A 23,197-nucleotide genomic window follows, 5' to 3' on the forward strand; every position below is an offset into this window, starting at 1 on the left:
AAATTCTATGTTATTTTCTATCAGCAATATGTCATCCACTTATAATATTAGAAATGCTATAGAGCTCCCACTCACTTTCTTGTAAATATAGGCTTCACCATAAGTCTGTATAAAATCATATGCTTTGATCACCTTAGCAAAGCGTATATTTCAACTCCGAGATGCTTGCACTAGTCCATAGATGGATCGCTGGAGCTTGCACACTTCGTTAGCACCTTTAGGATCGACAAAAACTTCCGGTTGCATCATATACAACTCTTCCTCAAGAAACCCGTTATGGAATGCAAGTTTTTGAAATACATTTGCCAGATTTCATAATCATAATATGCGGCGATTGCTAACATTATTCGGATAGACTTAAGCATTGCTAAAGATGAGAAAGTCTCATCGTAGTCATCCCCTTGAACTTGTCAAAAACCTTTTGCAACAAGTCGAGATTTGTAGAAAGTGATATTACTGCCAGTGTTCGTCTTCCTGTTAAAGATCCATTTATTCTTTATGGCTTGCCGATCATCGGGAAAATCCAGCAAAGTCCACACTTCGTTCTCATACATGGATCCTATCTCACATTTCATGGCCTCAAGCCATTTTTTGGAATCTGGGCTCATCATAGTTTCTTCATAGTTCGTAGGTTCACTGTTGTCCAACAACATGACTTCCAAGATAGGATTGTCGTACCACTCTAGTGCGGAACATGTTTTGGTCGACCTACGAGGTTCAGTAGTAACTTGATCTGATGTTTCATGATCATCATCATTTGCTTCCTCTCTAGTTGGTGTAGGCATCACGAGAACGGCTTTCTCTGCTGTACTACTTTCCAATTCGAGAGAAGGTACAACTACCTCATCAAGTTCTACTTTCCTCCCACTCACTTCTTTCAAGAGAAACTATTTCTCTAGAAAGGACCCATTCTTAGCAACAAAGATTTTGCCTTCAGATCTGTGGTAGAAGGTATACCCAATAGTCTCTTTCGGGTATCCTATGAAGACGCACTTCTCCGCTTTGGGTTTGAGCTTATCGGGCTGAAGCCTTTTGATATAAGCTTCGCATCCCCAAACTTTTAAGAAAAGACATCTTAGGTTTCTTGCCAAACCACAGTTCATACGGTGTCATCTCAAAGGATTTAAATGGTGCCCTATTTAATGTGAATGCGGATGTCTCTAACGCATAACCCCAAAACGATAGTGTCAAATTGGTAAGAGACATCATAGAACGCCCCATATCTAATAAAGTACGGTTATGACGTTCGGACACACCATTACGCTGTGGTGTTCCAGGTGGCATGAGTTGTGAAACTATTCCACATTGTTTTAAATGAAGGCCAAACTCGTAACTCAAATATTCACCTCCGCGATCAGATCATAGAAACTTTATTTTCATGTTACGGTGATTCTCCACTTCACTCCGAAATTCTTTGAACTTTTCAAATGTTTCGGACTTGTGTTTCATCAAGTAGATATACCCATACCTACTCATATCATCTATGAAGGTGAGAAAATAACGATACCCGCCGTGTGCTTCAACACTCATCGGACCGCATACATCGGTATGTATTATTTCCAATAAGTCATTACCTCGCTCCATTGTTCCGGAGAACGGAGTTTTAGTCATCTTGCCTGTGAGGCATGGTTCACAAGTATCAAATGATTCATAATCAAGTGATTCCAAAAGTTTCTTCATGCGCTTTACACCAATATGACCTAAACGGCAGCGCCACAAGTATGTTGCACTATCATTATCAACTTTGTATCTTTTGGCATCAATATTACAAATATGTGTATCACTAAGATCGAGATTCAATAAACCATTTACATTGGGTGTATGACAATAGAAGGTTTTATTCATGTAAATAGAACAACAATTATTCTCTGACTTAAATGAATAACCGTATTGCATAAACATGATCTAATCATGTTCATGCTCAACGCAAACATGAAATAACATTTATTTAGGCTCAACACTAATCCCGAAGGTAGAGGGAGTGTGCGATGGTGATCATATCAATCTTGGACACACTTCCAACACAAACCGTTACCTCTCCCTTAACTAGTCTGCAACTCCCATTTCGAGTTACTAATCTCAGCAATTGAACCGGTATCAAATACCCAGGGGTTACTACGAGCACCAGTAAAGTACACATCAATAACATGTATATCAAGTATACCTGTGTTTGCTTTGCCATCCTTCTTATCTGCCAAGTATTTGGGGCAGTTCCGCTTCTAGTGACCATTTCCTTTGCAGTAGAAGCACTCAGTTTCAGGCTTGGGTCCAACTTTGGGCTTCTTCACGGGAGCGGCAACTTGCTTGCTGTTCTTCTTGAAGTTCCCTTTATTCCCCTTGCCCTTTTTCTTAAAACTGGTGGTCTTGTTAACCATGAACACTTGATGTTCTTTCTTGATTTCTATCTTCGCCGATTTCAGCATCGTGAAGAGCTTGGGAATCGTTTTCATCATCCCTTGCATATTATAGTTCATCGCGAAGCTCTAGTAGCTTGGTGATAGTGACTGGAGAACTCTGTCAATCACTATCTTATCTGGAAAATTAACTTCCACTTGATTCAAGCGATTGTAGTACCCAGACATTTTGATCACATGCTCACTGCCTGAGCTATTGTCCTCCATCTTGTAGGCAAAATACTTGTCAGAGGTGTCATACCTCTCAGCACGGGCATGAGCCTGAAATACCAATTTCAGCTCTTGGAACACCTCATATGTTCAATCGCATTCAAAACTTCTTTGGAGCCCCAATTCTAAGCCGTAAAGCATGGCGGACTAAACTATCAAGTAGTCATCAGATCAAGCTTGTTAAACATTCATAACGTCTGCATCAACTCCTACAGCAGGTCTGTCACCTAGAAGTGCATAAAGGACATAATTCTTCTGTGCAGCAATGAGGATAATCCTTAGATCATGGACCTAGTCCGCATTATTGCTACCATCATCTTTCAACTTAGTTTTCTCTAGGGACGTATCAAAAAATGTGGCTACATCACGATCTATTGAACTACAACATAATTTGCAATGACATTTTGACTATGTTCATGATAAATCTTAGTTCAATTAATCAAATTACTAATGAACTCCCACTTAAATCAAAATCCCTCAATTTATCTAAGTGATAAATGATCCAAATCAACTAAACCATGTCCGATCATCACGTGAGATGGAGTAGTCTTCAATGTGAGCATCTTTATGGTGATCATATCTACTATATGACTCATGTTTGACCTTTCGGTCTCTAGTGTTTCGAGACCATGTTTGTACATGCTAGGCTAGTCAATTTTAACCCAAGTATTTTGCGTGTGCAAAACTGGCTTACACCCATTGTATGTGAACATAGAGTTCGTTAGAGTAGTATATATAGCCATGTAGCCTTTTGTCTTTACCCCATTGTATAAGGCGTTTTCTGCATATTTCCTACACCTGTACATGTATATATACCAGCCTATGGCCCCATGGGAATACAAGTTGCATATTTCCTAACATGGTATTAGAGCTACGACAATTTTTTTGCATGTTGCAACTCGTGTTGTTGATCCACCTCGCGCCGTTACCCTCGTCTGTGGCTGCCACTGGCTCTCCGTGCCTACTCCTCTCCCCTGCAGGTCAACGCCAGGATGGCGCGTTCCTTGGTCCCGCTCGCCCGCTGATACGTCCATTTTTCATCATGCTTTTATATCGATATTTATTGCATTATGGGCTGTTGTTACACATTATGTCACAATACTTATGCCTATTCTCTCTTATTTTATAAGGTTTACATGAAGAGGGGGAATGCCAGCAGCTGGAATTCTGGGCTGGAATGGAGCAAATATTAGAGACCTATTTTGCACATCTCCAGAAGTCCTGAAACTCCACGGGAATTATTTTTAGAATATATCAAAAATATTAGGCGAAAGAAGTACCAGAGGGGGGTCACCCACCGTCCACAAGGGTGGGGGCACGCCTTACCCCCTGGGCGCGCCCCCTGCGTCGTGGGCCCCTTGGTGGCCCTCTAATGCGCATCTTTGGCTATATGGAGTCTTTCGTTGAGGAAAAAATCATAAGCAAGCTTACGGGACGAAACTCCGCTGCCACGAGGCGGAACCTTGGCGGAACCAATCTAGGGCTCCGGTGGAGCTGTTCTGCTGGGGAAACTTCCCTCCAGGAGGGGGAAATGATCTCCATCATCATCACCAACGATCCTCTCATCGGGAGGGGGTCAATCTCCATCAACATCTTCACCAGCACCATCTCATCTCAAACCCTAGTTCATCTCTTGTATCCGATCTTTGTCTCAAAGCCTCAGATTGGTACCTGTGGGTTGCTAGTAGTGTTGATTACTCCTTGTAGTTGATGCTAGTTGGTTTACTTGGTGGAAGATCATATGTTCAGATCCATTATGCATATTAATACCCCTACGATTATGAACATTAATATGCTTTGTGAGTAGTAACGTTTGTTCCTGAGGACATGGGAGAAGTCTTGCTATAAGTAGTCATGTGAATTTGGTATTCGTTCGATATTTTGATGAGATGTATGTTCTCATCCCTCTAGTGGTATCATGTGAACATTGACTACATGACACTTCACCATTGTTTGGGCCTAGAGGGAGGCATTGGTAAGTAATAAGTAGATGATGGGTCGCTAGAGTGACAGAAGCTTAAACCCTAGTTTATGCGTTGCTTCGTAAGGGGCTGATTTGGATCCATATGTTTCATGCTATGCTTAGGTTTACTTTAATACTTCTGTTGTAGTTGCGGATGCTTGCAATATGGGTTAATCATAAGTGGGATGCTTGTCCAAGTAATGAAAGTACCCAAGCACTACTCCGCCCACATATCAAATTATCAAAGCACCGAACGTGAATCATATGAGCATGATTAAAACTAGCTTGATGATAATTCCCATGTGTCCTCGGGAGCGCTTTCCTTTATATAAGAGTTTGTCCAGGCTTGTCCTTTGCTACAAAAAGGATTGTGCCATCTTGCTGCACCTTATTTACTTGCATTACTCGTTACTCGTTACAAATTACCTTATCACAAAACTATCTGTTACCGATAATTTCAGTGCTTGCAGAGAATACCTTACTGAAAACTGCTTATCATTTCCTTCTGCTCCTCGTTGGGTTCGACACTCTTACTTATCGAAAAGGCTACGATAGATCCCCTACACTTCTGGGTCATCAAGACTGTTTTCTGGCGCCGTTGCCGGGGAGTGAAGCGCCTTTGGTAGGTGGAATTTGGTAAGGAAAAATTTATATAGTGTGCTGAAATTTACTGTCACTTGTTACTATGGAACATAATCCTTTGAGAGGCTTGTTCGGGGTATCTTCACCTGGAACAGTAGAGAAAAGAGCTTCTACTCAACCTACTGAACCTACTGAAAATGTTTACTTTGAAATTCCTACGGGTATGATAGAGAAACTGCTAGCTAATCCTTTCATAGGTGATGGAACATTACATCCCAATTTGCACCTAATCTATGTGGATGAAGTTTGTGGATTATTTAAGCTTGCAGGTATGCCTGAGGATGTTATCAAGAATAAGGTCTTCCCTTTATCTTTAAAGGGAGATGCATTGACATGGTTGAGGCTATGTGATGATATTGGATCATGGAACTACCAACCATTGAAATTGGAATTTCATAAGAAGTTTTATCCTATGCATCTTGTTCATCGTGATCGTAATTATATATATAATTTTTGGCCTCGCAAAGGAGAAATCATCGCTCAAGCTTGGGGGAGGCTTAAGTCAATGTTATATTCATGCCCCAATCATGAGCTCTCAAAAGAAATGATTATTCAAAAAATTTATGCTCGACTTTCTCTCAGTAATCGCTCCATGCTCGATACTTCTTGTACTGGATCTTTTATGATGAAGACTATTGGATTCAAATGGGATTTATTGGAAAGAGTTAAACACAATTTTGAAGATTGGGACCTCGACGAAGGTAAGGAGTCAGGTATAACACCTAAGTTTGATTGTGTTAAATCTTTTATGAATACCGATGCTTTCCATGAATTTAGCACTAAATATGGACTTGACTCTGAGATAGTAGCTTCTTTCTGTGAATCCTTTGCTACTCATGTTGATCTCCCTATTGAAGTAAAAGTAGTTGCACCTATTAAAGTTGAAGAAAAGACTGTCACTTATAATGATGTCGTTGTTCCTACTTCTTATATTGAGAAACCACCTTTCCCTGTTAGAATAAAGGATCATGCTAAAGCTTCAACCGTGATCAACAAAAGTAATATTAAGACACCCAAACCCCCTAAGAAAATTAAAGTTGAACCTTGTGTTGCTATGGTTAAAGATCTCTTAGCCGATAACATTGATGGGCATGTTATTTACTTCTGCAATGAATCTGCTAGAATTACTAGACCTGATACTAAAAATAAACATATACCTGTTGTAGGCATGCCTGTTATTTCTGTTAAAATAGGAGATCACTGCTATCATGGCTTATGTGATATGGGTGCTAGTGCAAGTGCAATACCTCATTCCTTATACAAAGAAATTATGCATGATATTGCACCTGCTGAGATAGAAGAAATTGATGTTACAATTAAGCTTGCTAATAGAGATACTATTTCACCAGTTGGGATTGTTAGGGATGTTGAAGTCTTGTGTGAGAAAGTTAAATATCTTGCTGATTTTCTTGTTCTTGGTTCCCCACAAGATGACTTTTGTCCCATTATATTTGGTAGACCCTTCTTGAATACTATTAATGCTAATATAGACTACAATAAGGATATTGTTTTTGCTGGTTTAGGGGATATGTCTCATGAGTTTAATTTTGCTAAATTTCGTAGACAACCCCATGATAAAGAATTGCCTAGTAAAGATGAAATTATTGGTCTTGCTTCTATTGCCGTGCCTCCTAGTGATCCTTTAGAACAATATTTGCTAGAGCATGAAAATGATATGTTTATGAATGAAAGAAGGGAAATAGATGAGGTATTGTTTAAACAGGGACCTATTTTGAAACACAACTTGCCTGTTGAAATCCTAGGGGATCCTCCTCCACCTAAGGGTGATCCTATGTTTGAGCTTAAACCTTTACCTGATACTCTCAAATATGCTTATCTTGATGAGAAAGAGATATATCCTATTATTATTAGTGCTAACCTTTCAGAGCATGAAGAAAAGATATTATTGAAAGCTCTGAAGAAGCACCGTGCTACTATTGGATATACTCTTGATGATCTTAAGGGCATTAGTCCCACTTTATGCCAGCACAAAATTAAATTGGAGAAGGATGCTAAACCGGTGGTTGATCACCAACTACGGTTAAATCCTAAGATGAAAGAAGTGGTAAGAAAATAAATACTAAAACTTCTGGAGGCAGGTATAATTTATCCTATTGCAGATAGTCAGTGGGTAAGTCCTGTCCATTGTGTCCCTAAGAAGGGAGGTATTACTGTTGTTCCTAATGATAAACATGAATTGATCCCACAAAGAATTGTTACAAGTTATAGAATGGTAGTTGATTTCCGCAAATTAAATAAAGCTACTAAAAAGGATCATTACCCTTTACCTTTTATTGATCGAATGCTAGAAAGATTATCCAAGCATACACATTTTTACTTTCTAGATGGTTATTCTGGTTTCTCTCAAATACCTGTGTCAAAAGAGGATCAAGAAAAGACAATTTTTACTTGCCCTTTTGGTACCTTTGCTTATAGACGTACACCTTTTGGTTTATGTAATGCACCTGCTACCTTTCAAAGATGTATGACTGCTATATTCTCTGACTTTTGTGAAAAGATTGTTGAGGTATTCATGGATGATTTCTCTGTTTATGGAACTTCTTTTGATGATTGCTTAAGCAACCTTGATCGAGTTTTGCAGAGATGTGAAGAAACTAATCTTGTCTTGAATTGGGAGAAGTGCCACTTTATGGTTAATGAAGGTATTGTCTTGGGGCATAAAATTTTTGAAAGAGATATTGAAGTTGATAAAGCTAAAGTTGATGCTAGTGAAAAGATGCCGTGTCCCAAGGACATTAAAGGTATAAGAAGTTTCCTTGGTCATGCCAGTTTTTATAGGAGGTTCATTAAGGACTTTTCTAAAATTTCTCGGCCTCTAACTAATCTCTTACAAAAGGTTATTCCTTTTGTCTTTGATGATGATTGTGTAGAAGCATTTGAAATACTTAAGAAAGCTTTGGTTTCTGCACCTATTTTTCAACCTCCTGATCGGAATTTACACTTTTAAATTATATGTGATGCTAGTGATTATGCTGTAGGGGCTGTTCTAGGACAAAGAGTTGATAAGAAATTAAATGTTATTCAATATGCTAGTAAAACTCTAGACAATGCCCAAGGAAATTATGCTACTACTGAAAAAGAATTTTTAGCAGTTGTATTTGCTTGTGAGAAGTTGAAACCTTATATTGTTGTTTCTAAAGTAACTATTCACACTGATCTGCTATTGAATATCTTATGGAAAAGAAATATGCTAAACCTAGACTTATTAGATGGGTTCTCTTGCTACAAGAATTTGATTTGCATAATATTGATAGAAAGGGAGCTGAGAACCCCGTTGCAGACAACTTATCTAGGTTAGAGAATGTTCTTGATGACCCACTATCTATTGATGATAGCTTTCTGGATGAACAATTAGCTGTCATAAATGCTTCTCATACTACTCCATGGTATGTTGATTATGCTAATTACATTGTCGCTAAATTTATACCACCTAGTTTCACATACCAACAAAAGAAAAAGTTCTTCTATGATTCAAGACATTACTTCTGGGATGACCCACATCTTTATAAAGAAGGAGTAGATGGTGTTATTATGCGTTGTTTACCTGAGCATGAACAGGAACAGATCCTACGCAAGTGTCACTATGAGGCTTATGGAGGACACCATGCTGGAGATAGAACTGCACACAAGGTATTGCAATCCGGTTTTTATTGGCCTACACTCTTCAAGGATGCCCATAAGTTTGTCTTGTCTTGTGATGAATGTCAAAGCATTGGTAATATTAGTAGACGTCAAGAAATTCCTATGAACTATTCACTTGTTACTGAACCATTTGATGTTTGGGGCTTTGATTATATGGGACCTTTTCCTTCCTCTAATGGGTATACTCATATTTTAGTTGCTGTTGATTACGTTACTAAGTGGGTAGAAGCTATTCCAACTAGTAGTGCTGATCATAACACCTCTATTAAGATGCTTAAAGAAGTTATTTTTCCGAGGTTTGGAGTCCCTACATACTTAATGACTGATGGTGGTTCACATTTTATTGATGGTGCTTTTCGTAAAATGCTTGCTAAGTATGATGTTAATCATAGAATTACATCTCCATATCATCCACAGTCTAGTGGTCAAGTAGAACTTAGCAATAGAGAGCTTAAATTAATTTTGCAAAAGACTGTTACTAGATCTAGAAAGAATTGGTCCAAGAAACTTGATGATGCATTATGGATTATAGAACTGCATATAAAAAATCCTACGGGTATGTCTCCATATAAAATGGTTTATGGTAAAGCATGTCACTTACCTCTTGAATTAGAACATAAGGCATATTGGACTATTAAAGAGCTCAACTATGACTTTAAACTTGCCGGTGAGAAGAGGCTTTCTGACATTAGCTCACTTGATGAAAGGAGAACCCAGGCTTATGAGAATGCCAAACTATTTAAAGAAAAAGTTAAAAATGGCATGATAAAAGGATACAAAAACGTGAGTTTAATGTAGGTGATTATGTATTGTTATACAACTCTCGTTATGATTTTTTGCAAGCAAACTCCTCTCTAAATGGGAAGGTCCTTACGTCATTGAGGAGGTCTACCATTCCGGTGCCATAAAAATCAACAACTTCGAAGGCACAAATCCGAAGGTGGTAAACGGTCAAAGAATCAAACATTATATCTCAGGTAATCCTATAAATGTTGAAACTAATGTTATTGAAACTGTAACCCCAGAGGAATTCATAAGGGACACTTTCCAAAACGTTACAGACTCCGAAAAGGAATAGGTACGTGGTACGATAAGTAAACCGACTAAAAAACAGTTCTAATGGCAATTTTTCTCCGTTTTGGAATATTTAATAAAATAGGAAAATAAGAAGCAGACCGTAAAGGACACGAGGCTTCCACGAGGGTGGAGGGCGCGCCCCCTGCCTCGTGGGCACCTCGTGTGCTCTCCGGACTCCGTTTTCTTGCACGATACTTCTTTTGGTCGGTAAAAATTCACTATATAATCTCCCGATGGTTTTGACCACCGTATCACGCAAATATCTCCTGTTTTTGTTTCGAGCTGTTTTCTGCCAGGGTTGTCAAGGTCAAGCATCATGTCGTCTCCCTCCTCCTCCAACGATGAGGGCAACGATGCTTGGCTAATGAAAATAGAGCTGAAGAGAGAAGATCCCGGAGAGATCAACAAGGATGATGGGATCAAGAAGGCCATTGGGGTTTAAGTTCCGGCAATAGAAGAAGAAGACATCCTTCAACCTCACCACAATCTCTTTACCCCAACAGAGTTGAGGCTTTCAAGATGATTGAGTTAGCTCGCATTCAAAACAAGTATCTCACAAGTGAAAATATTTTGTTGAAGGAGCATATCATCGCACTCAAGGGCATTATCCGCAAATTGGAGGATCTCCTACGCTCGATGTGCGACTATCCATCATCGCCAACACCTTCTTCACCAACAAAGAAGAACTGAGCATTGGGTATGGGCACTCCCCTTGGCAACTGCCAAGCTTGGGGGAGTGCCCCGGTATCGCATCACCATCACTTTTGTCTTTACCTTTTTCTTAGTTCGATCCTTTTGATAATATCTTGATCTAGTAGAATAAAGTTTTAGTATGATCTAGTTGTGAGTTTTGCTTTATAATCCTTCTATATAATCGAGTCCGTGAGCTATATATAATAAAGATTAGTGTTGAGTCAAGGGCTTGACTATTTTGCTATGATCTCGAGGGAATAGAATATAATAAAAGAGAAGAAATAAAAAGAAATAAAGAGATCATATGGATCTTATGGAGAGTAATGAGCTCACATATAAAGAGTATAATGAATAAAAAATGTTGAGAGTTGACAAACATAGTTTTGGTCATCGTTGCAATTAATTGGAAGTAATAAAGAAAGAGAGGTTTTCACATATAAATATACTATCTTGGACATCTTTTATAATTGTGAGTACTCATTAAAATATGACTTGCTAAAGAGTTGATGTTGGACAAGGAAGAGAACGTAATGGGTTATGTTTTCTTACATCTGAGATAAATTATATTGTCATGGATCATCCAACATGTTGAGCTTGCCTTTCCCTCTCTTGCTAGCCAATTTCTTTGCACCAAGTAGAGATACTACTTGTGCTTCCAAATATCCCTAAAACCAGTCTTGCCATGAGAGTCCGCCATATCTACCTATGGATTGAGTATGATTCTTCAAGTAAGTTGTCATCGTTGCAAGCAATAATAGTTTCTCCCTAAATATGTATGACTTATTAGTGTGGAGAAAATAAGCTTTATACGATCTTGTGATGTGGAAGAAATAAAAGTGACGGACTGCATAATAAAGGTCCATATCACAAGTGGCAATATAAAGTGACATTCTTTTGCATTAAGATTTCGTGCATCCAACCATAAAAGCACATGACAACCTCTGCTTCCCTCTGCGAAGGGCCTATCTTTTATTCTTGTCTATTACTTCATATAAGAGTCACGGTGATCTTCACCTTTCCTTTTTACATTTTATCCTTTGGCAAGCACAATGTGTTGGAAATATATTGATATATATGGCTAATTGGATGTGGGTTTTGTATGAACTATTATTGTTGACATTACCCTTGAGGTAAAAAGTTGGGAGGCAAAACTATAAGCCCCTATATTTCTCTGTGTCCGATTACAACTTCATAACCATAAATATCGCGTGAGTGTTAGCAATTGTGAAAGACTAAATGATGATTGAGTATGTGGACTTGCTGAGAAGATCTTATATTGACTCTTTCCTATGTTATGATAAATTGCAATTGCTTCAATGACTGAGATTATAGTTTGTTAGTTTTCAATGAAGTTTCTGATTCATACTTGAGTATGTGAATGAATTGTTACTTTAGCATAAGAGATCATTTGACCACATATATATATGTTGCTGTTCTAAGAATGATCATGATGCCCTCATGTCCGTATTTTATTTTATCGACATCTCTATCTCTAAACATGTGGACATATTTTTTGATTTCGGCTTTCGCTTCAGGACAAGCGAGGTCTAAGCTTGGGGGAGTTGATACGTCCATTTTGCATCATGCTTTTATATCAATATTTATTGCATTATGGGATGTTATTACACATTATGTCACAATACTTATGCATATTCTCTCTTATTTTACAAGGTTTACATGAAGAGGGGGAATGTCGGCAGCTGGAATTCTAGGCTGGAAAAGGAGCAAATATTAGAGACCTATTCTACACATCTCCAAAAGTCCTGAAACTCCACAGGAATTATTTTCAGAATATATAAAAAATATTGGGCGAAAGAAGTACCAGAGGGGGCCACCCACCGTCCATGAGGGTGGGGGCAAGCCCTACCCCCCCGGCCGCGCCCCCCTGCCTCGTGGGCCCCCTGGTGGCCCTCTGATGCCCATCTTTGGCTATATGGAGTCTTTCATCGAGGAGAAATCATAATCAAGCTTACAGGATGAAACTCCACCACCATGAGGCGGAACCTTGGCGGAACCAATCTAGGGCTCCAACGGAGCTGTTCTGCTGGGGAAACTTCCCTCCGGGAGGGGGAAATCATCTCCATCGTCATCACCAACGATCCTCTCATCGGGAGGGGGTCAATCTCCATCAATATCTTCACCAGCACCATCTCATCTCAAACCCTAGTTCAGCTCTTGTATCCGATCTTTCTCTCAAAGCCTTAGATTGCTACCTGTGGGTTGCTAGTAGTGTTGATTACTCCTTGTAGTTGATGCTAGTTGGTTTACTTGGTGGAAGATCATATGTTCAGATCCATTATGCATATTAATACCCCTCTGATTATGAACATGAATATGCTTTGTGAGTAGTTACGTTTGTTCCTGAGGACATGGGAGAAGTCTTGCTATAAGTAGTCATGTGAATTTGGTATTCGTTTGATATTTTGATGAGATGTATGTTGTAATCCCTCTTGTCATGTCATATGAAAATCGACTACATGACACTTCACCATTGTTTGGGCCTAGAGGGAGGCATTGGGAAGTAATAAGTAGATGATGGGTTGCTAGAGTGACACAAGCTTAAACCCTAGTTTATGCGTTGCTTCGTAAGGGGCTGATTTGGATCCATATGTTTCATGCTATGGTTAGGTTTACCTTAATACTTCTGTTGTAGTTGTGGATGCTTGCAATAGGGGTTAATCATAAGTGGGATGCTTGTCCAAGTAAGGACAGTACCCAAGCACCGGTCCACCCACATATCAAATTATCAAAGCACCGAACGCGAATCATATGAGCGTGATGAAAACTAGCTTGACGATAATTTCCATGTGTCCTCGGGAGCGCTTTCCTTTATATAAGAGTTTGTCTAGGCTTGTCCTTTGCTACAAAAAGGATTGGGCCATATTGCGGCACCTTATTTACTTGCATTACTTGTTACTCGTTACAAATTACCTTATCACAAAACTATCTGTTACCGATAATTTCAGTGATTGTAGAGAATACCTTACTGAAAATTGCTTATCATTTCTTCCTGCTCCTCGTTGGGTTCGATACTCTTACTTATCGAAAAGGCTACGATAGATCCCCTACACTTGTGGGTCATCACTTGCCTGATACATCTCCAACGTATCTATAATTTTTGATTGTTCCATGTTGTTATATTATCAATCTTGGATGTTTTATAATCATTTTATAGTCATTTTATATCATTTTTGGTACTAACCTATTGACATAATGCCAAGTGCCAGTTGCTGTTTCTGCATGTTTTTTTATATCGCAGATAATCAATACCAAACGGAGTCCAAATGTAGCAAAACTTTTTGTGGAATTTTTATGGACCAGAAGACATCCAATGGTCGGAGAAGCACCTGGGGGGTTCCTGGCCCCCCAGGCACGCTCAGGTGGGTCGTGCCCACCTTGGTGGCCTCCCGCACCACCTCTTTGCTGTATAAATATCCCAATATTCCAGAAACCCTAGGGGAGTCGACGAAAATCAATTCCAGCCACCGCAGAGTCCAGAACCACTAGATCTAATCTAGACACCATCACGGAGGGGTTCACGACCTCCATTGGTGCCTCTCCGATGATGCGTGAGTAGTTCTGTGTAGACCTTCAGGTCCGTAGTTAGTAGCTACATGGCTTCCTCTCTCTCGTTTGATTCTCAATACAATGGTCTCTTGGAAATCCATATGATGTAACTCTTTTATGATGTGTTTGTTGGGATCCGATGAACTTTGAGTTTATGATCAGATCTATCTCTTTTTATCCATGAAAGTTATTTGAGATTATTTGATCTCTTATATGCATGATTGCTTATAGCCTTGTATTTCTTCTCTGATATTTGGGTTTTGTTTGGCCAACTTGATCTATTTATCTTGCAATGGGAAGAGGTGCTTTGTAGTGGGTTCGATCTTACGGTGCTTGATCCCAGTGACAGAAGGGGAACCGACACGTATGTATCATTGCTACTAAGGATAAAACGATGGGGTCTATTTCTACATAAATAGATCTACATCATGTCATCGTTCATATTGCATTACTCCGTTTCTCCATGAACTTAATACACTAGATGCATGCTGGATAGCAGTCGATGTGTGGAATAATAATAGTAAATGTAGGCAGGAGTCGGTCTACTAATCTTGGACATGATGCCTATATAATGATCATTTCTTGGATATCGTCATGATTATTTGAAGTTCTATCAATTGCCGAATAGTAATTCGTTTACCCACCGTTTGCTATTTTTCTCGAGAGAAGCCACTAGTGAAACCTAAGGCCCCCGGGTCTCTTTCTCATATTATTTGCCTTTGCGATCTATTTTTATTTGCCTTTTATTTTCAGATATATGAAACCAAAAAATACAAAAATACCTTGTTGCAATTTATTCTTATTTATTTTATTTGGTGTTTGACCTATCAATCTACCATAATTTATTCACGTGTGTTTGCCAATTTCTGGCACCGTTACCCAAAAGGGATTGACAACCCCTTTAATACGTCGGGTTGCGAGTATTTATTATTTGTGTGCAGGTGCCGTTTACGTGTTGTTGCTTGGTCCTCCTACTGGTTCGATAACCTTGGTTTTATCACTGAGGGAAATACCTACCGTCGTTGTGCTGCATCATCCCTTCATCTTTGCGGAAATACCGACGTAGCTTCAAGCCGCTATCAACGCCCGCTGTTTTGAACTGCTAACGCCCGCTGGATCGACAGGACTGGGCCGTTCTCCTCTCGCCCCGATCGTGTTGTTCTTTTGTGGCCGATCTCCACCACTAGTTGTTTCCTGTCACCGCCCATCACTGATCCCCGTCGTCCTCGCGTCCTCGCCGGATCCCAGCCGCTGACCTCGCCAGATCTCGTCGCCAGCCACCGATCTCCGCCACACTCGCCGGTTTTTGCTGCTAATCTTTGCCGCCCTCGCCGGCTCCTTGCTGCTCACTGCCGTCTATGCCTGCTGCTGGCTCTGCCCTTGTTCGGCTATTGTCTGGTGCCCGTGATCGCTGGCTACTCTTCCTGGCTCTGACCGGGCGCCTCTGATACTCGCGCGTGAGCATTGCTGCCGCTGGTTGCTTGCCCGTTGACCGTAAAAAAATGGTGTCTCTCGCCCGCTCTGAGGTGATTCCTGATGGTGTTTTCAGTGATCGCTATACTGACCCCGTCTTGCACATGTGCCTTTCCTCGGTGCCCAGTACTCGTTCGTCTATGCTATCATCGCCTGTGGCGACTCTCGCACATGGTGATTGTTGTTCTACACCGGCTCCTCTTGCGAGTGATGACCCACAAGTATAGGGGATCTATCATAGTCCTTTCGATAAGTAAGAATGTTGAACCTAACGAGGAGCAGAAGGAAATGACAAGCAGTTTTCAGTAAGGTATTCTCTGCAGGCACTGAAATTATCGGTAATAGATAGTTTTGTGATAAGGTAATTCGTAATGGGTAACAAGTAATAAAAGTAAACAAGGTGCAGCAAGGTGGCCCAATCCTTTTTGTAGCAAAGGAAAAGCTTGGACAAACTCTTATATAAAGGAAAATGCTCCCGAGGACACATGGGAATTATCGTCAAGCTAGTTTTCATCATGCTCATATGTTTCGCGTTTGTTACTTTGATAATTTGATATGTGGGTGGACCAGTGCTTGGGTACTGCCCTTACTTGGACAAGCACCCCACTTATGATTAACCCCTCTTGCAAGCATCGCAACTATGAAAGAAGAATTAAGGTAAACCTAACCATAGCATGAAACATATGGATCCAAATCAGCCCCTAACGAAGCAACGCGTAAACTACGGTTTAAGCTTCTGTCAGTCTAGCAACCCATCATATACTTATTACTTCCCAATGCCTTCCCCTAGGGCCAAATAATGGTGAAGTGTCATGTAGTGGACATTCACATAACACCACTAGAGGAAAGACAACATACATCTCATCAAAATATCGAACGAATACCAAATTCACATGACTACTTATAGCAAGACTTCTCCCATGTCCTCGGGAATAAACGTAACTACTCACAAATCATATTCATGTTCATAATTAAAGAGGTATTAATATGCATAAAGGATCTGAAGATATAATCTTCCACCGAATAAACCAACTAGCATCAACTACAAGGAGTAATCAACACTACTAGCAACCCACAGGTATCAATCTGAGAGTTTGAGACAAAGATTGGATACAAGAGATGAACTAGGGTTTGAGAAGAGATGGTGCCGGTGAAGATGTTGATGGCGATTGACCCCCTCCCGATGATCGATGGTGATGATTTCCCCCTCCCGGAGGGATGTTTCCCCGGCAGAACAGTGATACGTCCATTTTGCATCATGCTTTTATATCGATATTTATTGCATTATGGGCTGTTATTACACATTATGTCACAATACTTATGCCTATTCTCTCTTATTTTACAAGGTTTACATGAAGAGGGGGAATGCCGGCAGCTGGAATTCTGGGCTGAAAAAGGAGCAAATATTAGAGACCTATTCTCCACATCTCCAAAAGTCCTGAAACTCCACGGGAATTATTTTCAGAATATAAAAAAAACATTGGGCGAAAGAAGTACCAGAGGGGGGCCACCCACCATCCACGAGGGTGGGGCGCGCCCTACCCCCCTAGGCGCGCCCCTGCCTCGTGGGCCCCCTTTTGCCCTCTGATGCCCATCTTTGGCTATATGGAGTCTTTCGTCGAGAAAAAAAATCATAAGCAAGCTTACGGGACGAAACTCCACCGCCACAAGGCAGAACCTTGGCGGAACCAATCTAGGGCTCCGGTGGAGCTGTTCTGCCGGGGAAACTTCCCTCCAGGAGGGGGAAATCATCACCATCGTCATCACCAACGATCCTCTCATTGGAAGGGGGTCAATATCCATCAACATCTTCACCAGCACCATCTCATCTTAAACCCTAGTTCATCTTTTGTATCCAATCTTTGTATCCAAACCTCAGATTGGTACCTGTGGGTTGCTAGTAGTGTTGATTACTCCTTGTAGTTGATGCTAGTTGGTTTACTTGGTGGAAGATCATATGTTCAGATCCATTATGCATATTAATACCCCTATGATTACTAGTAAGCTGGCACGTGCAACGCACGTCTAACAAAGTAAAAAAATATTTTCTCATTCATTTTGTTTTGACTTATGAGGCAATAAAAAATATCATATATCAATTTCTGGATGCAAGATTTAACCAAATAATTGCATAGAAAAATATTAGGCAAGATTTCGAAGCCTCTCTACTTGCAAATTGCAATGCACAGACAATCATCTTTTTTGTGAGGAAACGAAGACAAGCATATCGCTGTACTAATAAATAACTAGTCATCCAAAAATCTACTGTAGTTGCTAAGTTTCCGCATACTGGTTTTTTGCATTATGACAATCTTGGAGGTGGCTAGATATCTACCCCTACCCAAATGAGTTGTAATCATCTCATGCATCAGATACAATTATATTCATGTGAATCAAATTGATTATACAAAAGTATAATGTTTTGTTTCGTCACAAAAAAGCACAATATTCCATTCATGAAATCCTTAAGTATGCACGCACAAAAAAGCAAGTATATCCATATTACATCGCAAAAACAAGTATTTTAGTATTACGTTTTAAAGAAAATACATTCATATCCATTGCAAGCAAATGTAGTTTTTAAAATAAATAAAAAAACTTGACAGGAGCGATGTTGTATATGTTAGTAGAAGAAGATAGGTTTACAACCAGACACATACAGCTATATTTTTGTCTAACAGAGAGGAAAAAGCAGGCCCAAAACCTCAGCCCCCACCATGCATCCCGAACAACTCTAACAAAGGCATGTTCCCTCATCCTCACTAACTCTCTGATCTTGACTCCCCCCTGTAGTCATGCAAAAAAATATGACTGTTCCAATCTTTTCAAATTCGCCAAGTGCAGTACGAGGTGACCCCATGAAAATGCCTTTTCTCCTCGTTTGGAAACTGATCTCCATCCACCAGTCATAGATGGGAGTGATGTTCTAGGAACTGGGGGAGACAACACCTGGTATCACGACCAAAAGGCCACTGTTGGCCATACCTGCCTCGCAAAGTTGCAAGCAAAGAACATGTGATTTGTCGTCTCTTGGCAAGAGCCACACGCCGACCAAATCTCACTGCCTGTCCATCTGTAGCGCAGCAGCTTATTGGCCATGGGGATGCGGCCGTGCCAAACCAGCAAGGATAAGGACCTCACCTTTGTTCTATATATGCAACCTAACATATAGCTTGAGGAAATATAGCTTGCCTTCTTCATTCAGGTTGCATTTACCTGCTAGTGGAAATAGAGATATAGTTTTTCTTATAGCCTGCACACAACAATGTCCACATGATCAAGTTTGTTGAAACAAAATATCTCTGCACACGACATTGCTAGTGTGATAAAATTTGCAAAGTAAACTTATAACTGCAAGGTTGTATAAACAAATGAGTTTTTCTTGTTAATCCTTTGGAACCAAAAGTAGCAGTCTAAATTTACATTCGTCAGTCTACATGGTATAAAACAGCATACCCCTCTCGTGTGACTCGACGGAGGACTATAAGTGCAATGTACATAGATGCTTATTATGACAAATCCCTCTCTATGGGTCTTAATTTATATTCAGTGTCGCCAACACTAATCTACGATAGATGTGCATGCAGTTACTTCTTCGGCTACTCGGAACTGATGTTGCGGCTCAAGTCATCATGCTGGAAAATACATGGTCGCCTCCTCATTTCATCACATAATGCTACCGGTAGGCTGAAGTCATCATGCTAGCAAATACATGGTTGCCTCATCTCATCAGATAATGCTACTGGTATTAAAGCAACCCAAGACTCAAGTATGAGTCCACACAAATGGACACTGAGACCCACTATCGATCTCATTCGCCGGAAGGGATACACGAACGATGCTATCTTCCGACGTATTTTTAGAAATCAAACCAGAAAGCACACTTCTTAGCTAGGAAAACCATTTCTTCTAGATCCTTCTCAATTTCTTGTATGAACTATTGTGATGTTCCTTGACCATTCAATCATGTTTTTAGCAGTGACATATATTGACATAAAAATCTGAAATGTAAGATGTTGCTCACAAGAAATGTCCCTAGAGGGAGCTCTTCCTTAAAAAAATACTGCAAACAATAATCTTTTTCTGCCAATCTTACTGGAAACTATACTCATGATATGCAAACGACAACTATTAGGGAGCGAGAACATATACCTTGGACCTTTAGTTCTGGAACGAAGCAATGGTGGTGGCAGCTCCCACATCCTCGGAGGTAGTGAAACCAGGACTCCAAAATTCCCTTGTTCTTTGTTCAAGGGCTTCTTGGAAGGGAGGTACTTTAGTAATTAGTCAGCAATAATACTTGCGCTATTTTATTCATATCAACTCATATTGCACAATTACCCGCAAAAAAACTCATATTGCATAATTGAAAATGTCAATAAAAACAGAGAACAAGAAAATCAGTATTCATATTGTAGGTATCTAGAAACTTGTTCTCCCGGTGGAAAACCTGCAGGCATTGAAATATAGGAAACCATGGTGAACAATTTGAATAATATTCTTACTGTAGTAATATAACTCAATATACGACCATAAACTTCTATATGTTTTGTCTGAGCCATTCAAAGGGTGTGCAGGTCTACACCGTGTACCCAAATTTGAGCAGTACTAAACGGTAAGGCATTTTTGTTCTTTCAACCATCCTGCACATCATCAGCAATCAGAGATTTAGAGATTGAAAATTCACACATGGTCAAATTATTTTGTCAGTTTTGGAGTGTGTGTACGACATCGATGTAATGTCACACAAAGGCACCATCTGCCCGGCCGGAGTCATCGGCGAGTTCGGGGCGGTCGATGTAGCCACTGCATCGTACATCCTATCTAATCCATGGATGGTCTGTGTGCATAAATGAAGTTTTCAGCGGCCAACCTTTTCAAATTAGTAAAATGACAGCCTGCATCAACAGAGATCGTGTCAAAAATAAGAGGAAAAGGTTTATTTCTAAAAAAAGTTTTGCTTGTTTACTTGTAAACTAGGATAAACATGTACTTGCAAACAAAGTTCAAATTTTTAGTCAAAATCATTTGCAAAAAAATTCCCATTCTTGGAAATAAAACAATAAATTATCATTCACTTCGAAGATTACTAAAAGCCGATGCATCGCTACATAGAAGAATCATATTACCTGAAATTCATAAAATGACAAGCTCTGTCAATCTTTGGTCTGCCACGTGCCACCCCAGAATTGAACACAGAGCACTAAGCGCTAGCACTACGGTTGACCTTAACGCTGGCAAATAAGGACTGCAAAAAATTCAACACAAAGTGATGAGAAATATACAAAGCCCACCAAACTTAGCCCATTTTTCCATGTGAAGCAAAAAACTACAACATAGTATGAAACAACAAATGAATCTGAGGTTACCACGTTAGACCATTTAGTATTCCTCGGAATACTATACTGAAAGCTGTTGTATAAATTTTGATCGCCGCGTGTTCCAAACCTTTGCCTACAAGGTTGCAATGCTATTATGAATCATAATATATATGTGGTTTTTTAAACAAAGATTGTACTTAACAGGGCCATGAGAAGAGGATAACAATCGGGTTCTTACCAGCACACACAAAAAGGCAAAAGGCAAGGCAAGCTTTTATCCTTGCTGGCTTAGCAATTGAGTAGAGTAGGGTAGGCAAAAGTGCACTGATGCTAAGTTTTCATCGTCACATTAGCTTTAAATGTAGCTGACAAGTTAAAAAATACAGAGCCATCGATTGTACTTCAGAGTGTGATGGTCCACAGATTGCATATGGAAAAACTATATAGCACCAGGAAGTACATACTGAGGAGTTCGTGCAGAAATAAAAGGAAAAAATTGAAGGAAATAGCAAACATGTTTGACATGAGTTCAAAATTGCTTCGGTGTCCAGTTTGAGTGGTACCAAATAGTTGTCGTTAAGCATGAAACCAAAAGTATCTCATCCTTTCGAAGTTGTACTATAACATTACAGGATCATGATTTGGTGGCTTGACCGGTTGATTTGTTAAAATGCTAAATTCATCTCCATCACTTCATCTCCTGGTATTACATTAATATTAACAGAGACCGGAGCCTCGCAGTTGCAAAGCTTCATGGGAAAAGGCAAAACAGTTGAACATGAGTTAACATTATATCCAGTTCTCCTCATGGGCTTGTCTTTATTAGCAGCTGGCTACCTTGTAGTTTACCAGACCTGAAAAATCAAACCAATCTATCAGTGGAACAACTGACATCCATAATTCATCTCGATCAGGAGAGGGCAAACAACTACCAACCAGAGTATTTGTGAGAGTGGACACTATAAAAGGTTGTTCAGCTCCCTTGCTGAACTTAATCTCAGCATTGTTGTTGCCAAACTGCTTGATTAGGATTTTTTTCTCCAGAAGCTCTTAGACCAGATTATCCAAAACCGTCGTCGTTTATCCTAACATAAAAAATCATATCAATCAATGAATATGAAGCCTAGAAGAAAATGAGACGCGATATAGAAGTATAAGTATTCTGTAGTTTCAATCTCACCATAACCGTGCATAATGGCAGCGCCTCAGATTCATGTTAGTGACCACCCTGTAGTGTATGGCGTGAGTTATCGGATGGTTGTGACGGACTGCAGACCGTGTTGGGTGGCATGAGGGCAAGCTGTCCCCGCGGCGGAGGCCAAGCTGAGCGGCTCGGGCAGCGAAGGGCGCGGCGGGCGGCTCCCCCGCGGCGAAGTGCGCGGCGGCTCCCGAGGAGAAGGCGCGACGGGTGGCTCCCTAGCGGCGGCTCCCGCGGCTACGAAATTGGTTTGCTTGGTCTCAGTATAGATGAGTTCAGCAATAGAAACTTACTTGGGACTCCGGCGGAGTGGCGGCATGGTGGAGGCGGAGTGGCGGCGCCCAAGCTGCGGCTCCGGAGGCGGCGAACCGCGGCGGGGCGGTTCCGGCGGTTGGGGAGGCGGCGACCCGCGGCGGGGGCGGGCTCCCGCGGCTAGGGAGGCTCCCGGCGACCCGCGGCGGCTTCCGGTGGCTCCGGCGGCGCGAGGCGGCGGTGAAGGGTGCGGCTTCCCGTGGCTCGGCGCGAGGCTGCGGCGAAGGGCGCAGCTGCGGGAGGCAAACGGCGCGGGAGGAGGAGGTCGTGCGGGCGGTTTTGTTTCTTTTTTACCGCGGGGCAGATTAGGGAGCGATCGATCGTGGCTTAATAAGGGCCATTAGATTTTGACGATGAATGGATATGATTGTTTGGATCTGTCCCTCTCTTCCTTTTATAGTGGTAGTAGATGAACATGAATATGCTTTGTGAATAGTTACGTTTGTTCCTGAGGACATGGGAGAAGTCTTGCTATAAGTAGTCATGTGAATTTGGTATTGTTTCGATATTTTGATGAGATGTATGTTGTCATCCCTTTAGTGTTGTCATGTGAACGTCGACTACATGACACTTCACCATTGTTTGGGCCTAGAGGGAGGCATTGGGAAGTAATAAGTAGATGATGGGTTGCTAGAGTGACACAAGCTTAAACCCTAGTTTATGC

The 23,197-nt window shown here is 40.6% G+C and overlaps 1 long non-coding RNA gene across 1 annotated transcript; it reads right to left on the reverse strand.

The window, feature by feature from the left end:
* Positions 1–18,216: 18,216 nt before the first annotated feature.
* LOC125532361 (uncharacterized) lies at positions 18,217–22,825 on the reverse strand. Its single transcript, XR_007294039.2, has 5 exons — positions 22,204–22,825; positions 21,960–22,108; positions 21,072–21,877; positions 20,832–20,950; positions 18,217–20,600 (listed from the first exon to the last, which is right to left on the reverse strand). It is a non-coding gene; the product is annotated as an uncharacterized LOC125532361 (long non-coding RNA).
* Between the last annotated feature and the right edge of the window lie 372 nt (positions 22,826–23,197).

This window comes from Triticum urartu, chromosome 2A (genome assembly GCF_056163025.1).
Source record: "Triticum urartu cultivar PI428250 chromosome 2A, HENAU_Tu73, whole genome shotgun sequence".
Taxonomy (NCBI): Eukaryota; Viridiplantae; Streptophyta; class Magnoliopsida; order Poales; family Poaceae; genus Triticum; species Triticum urartu.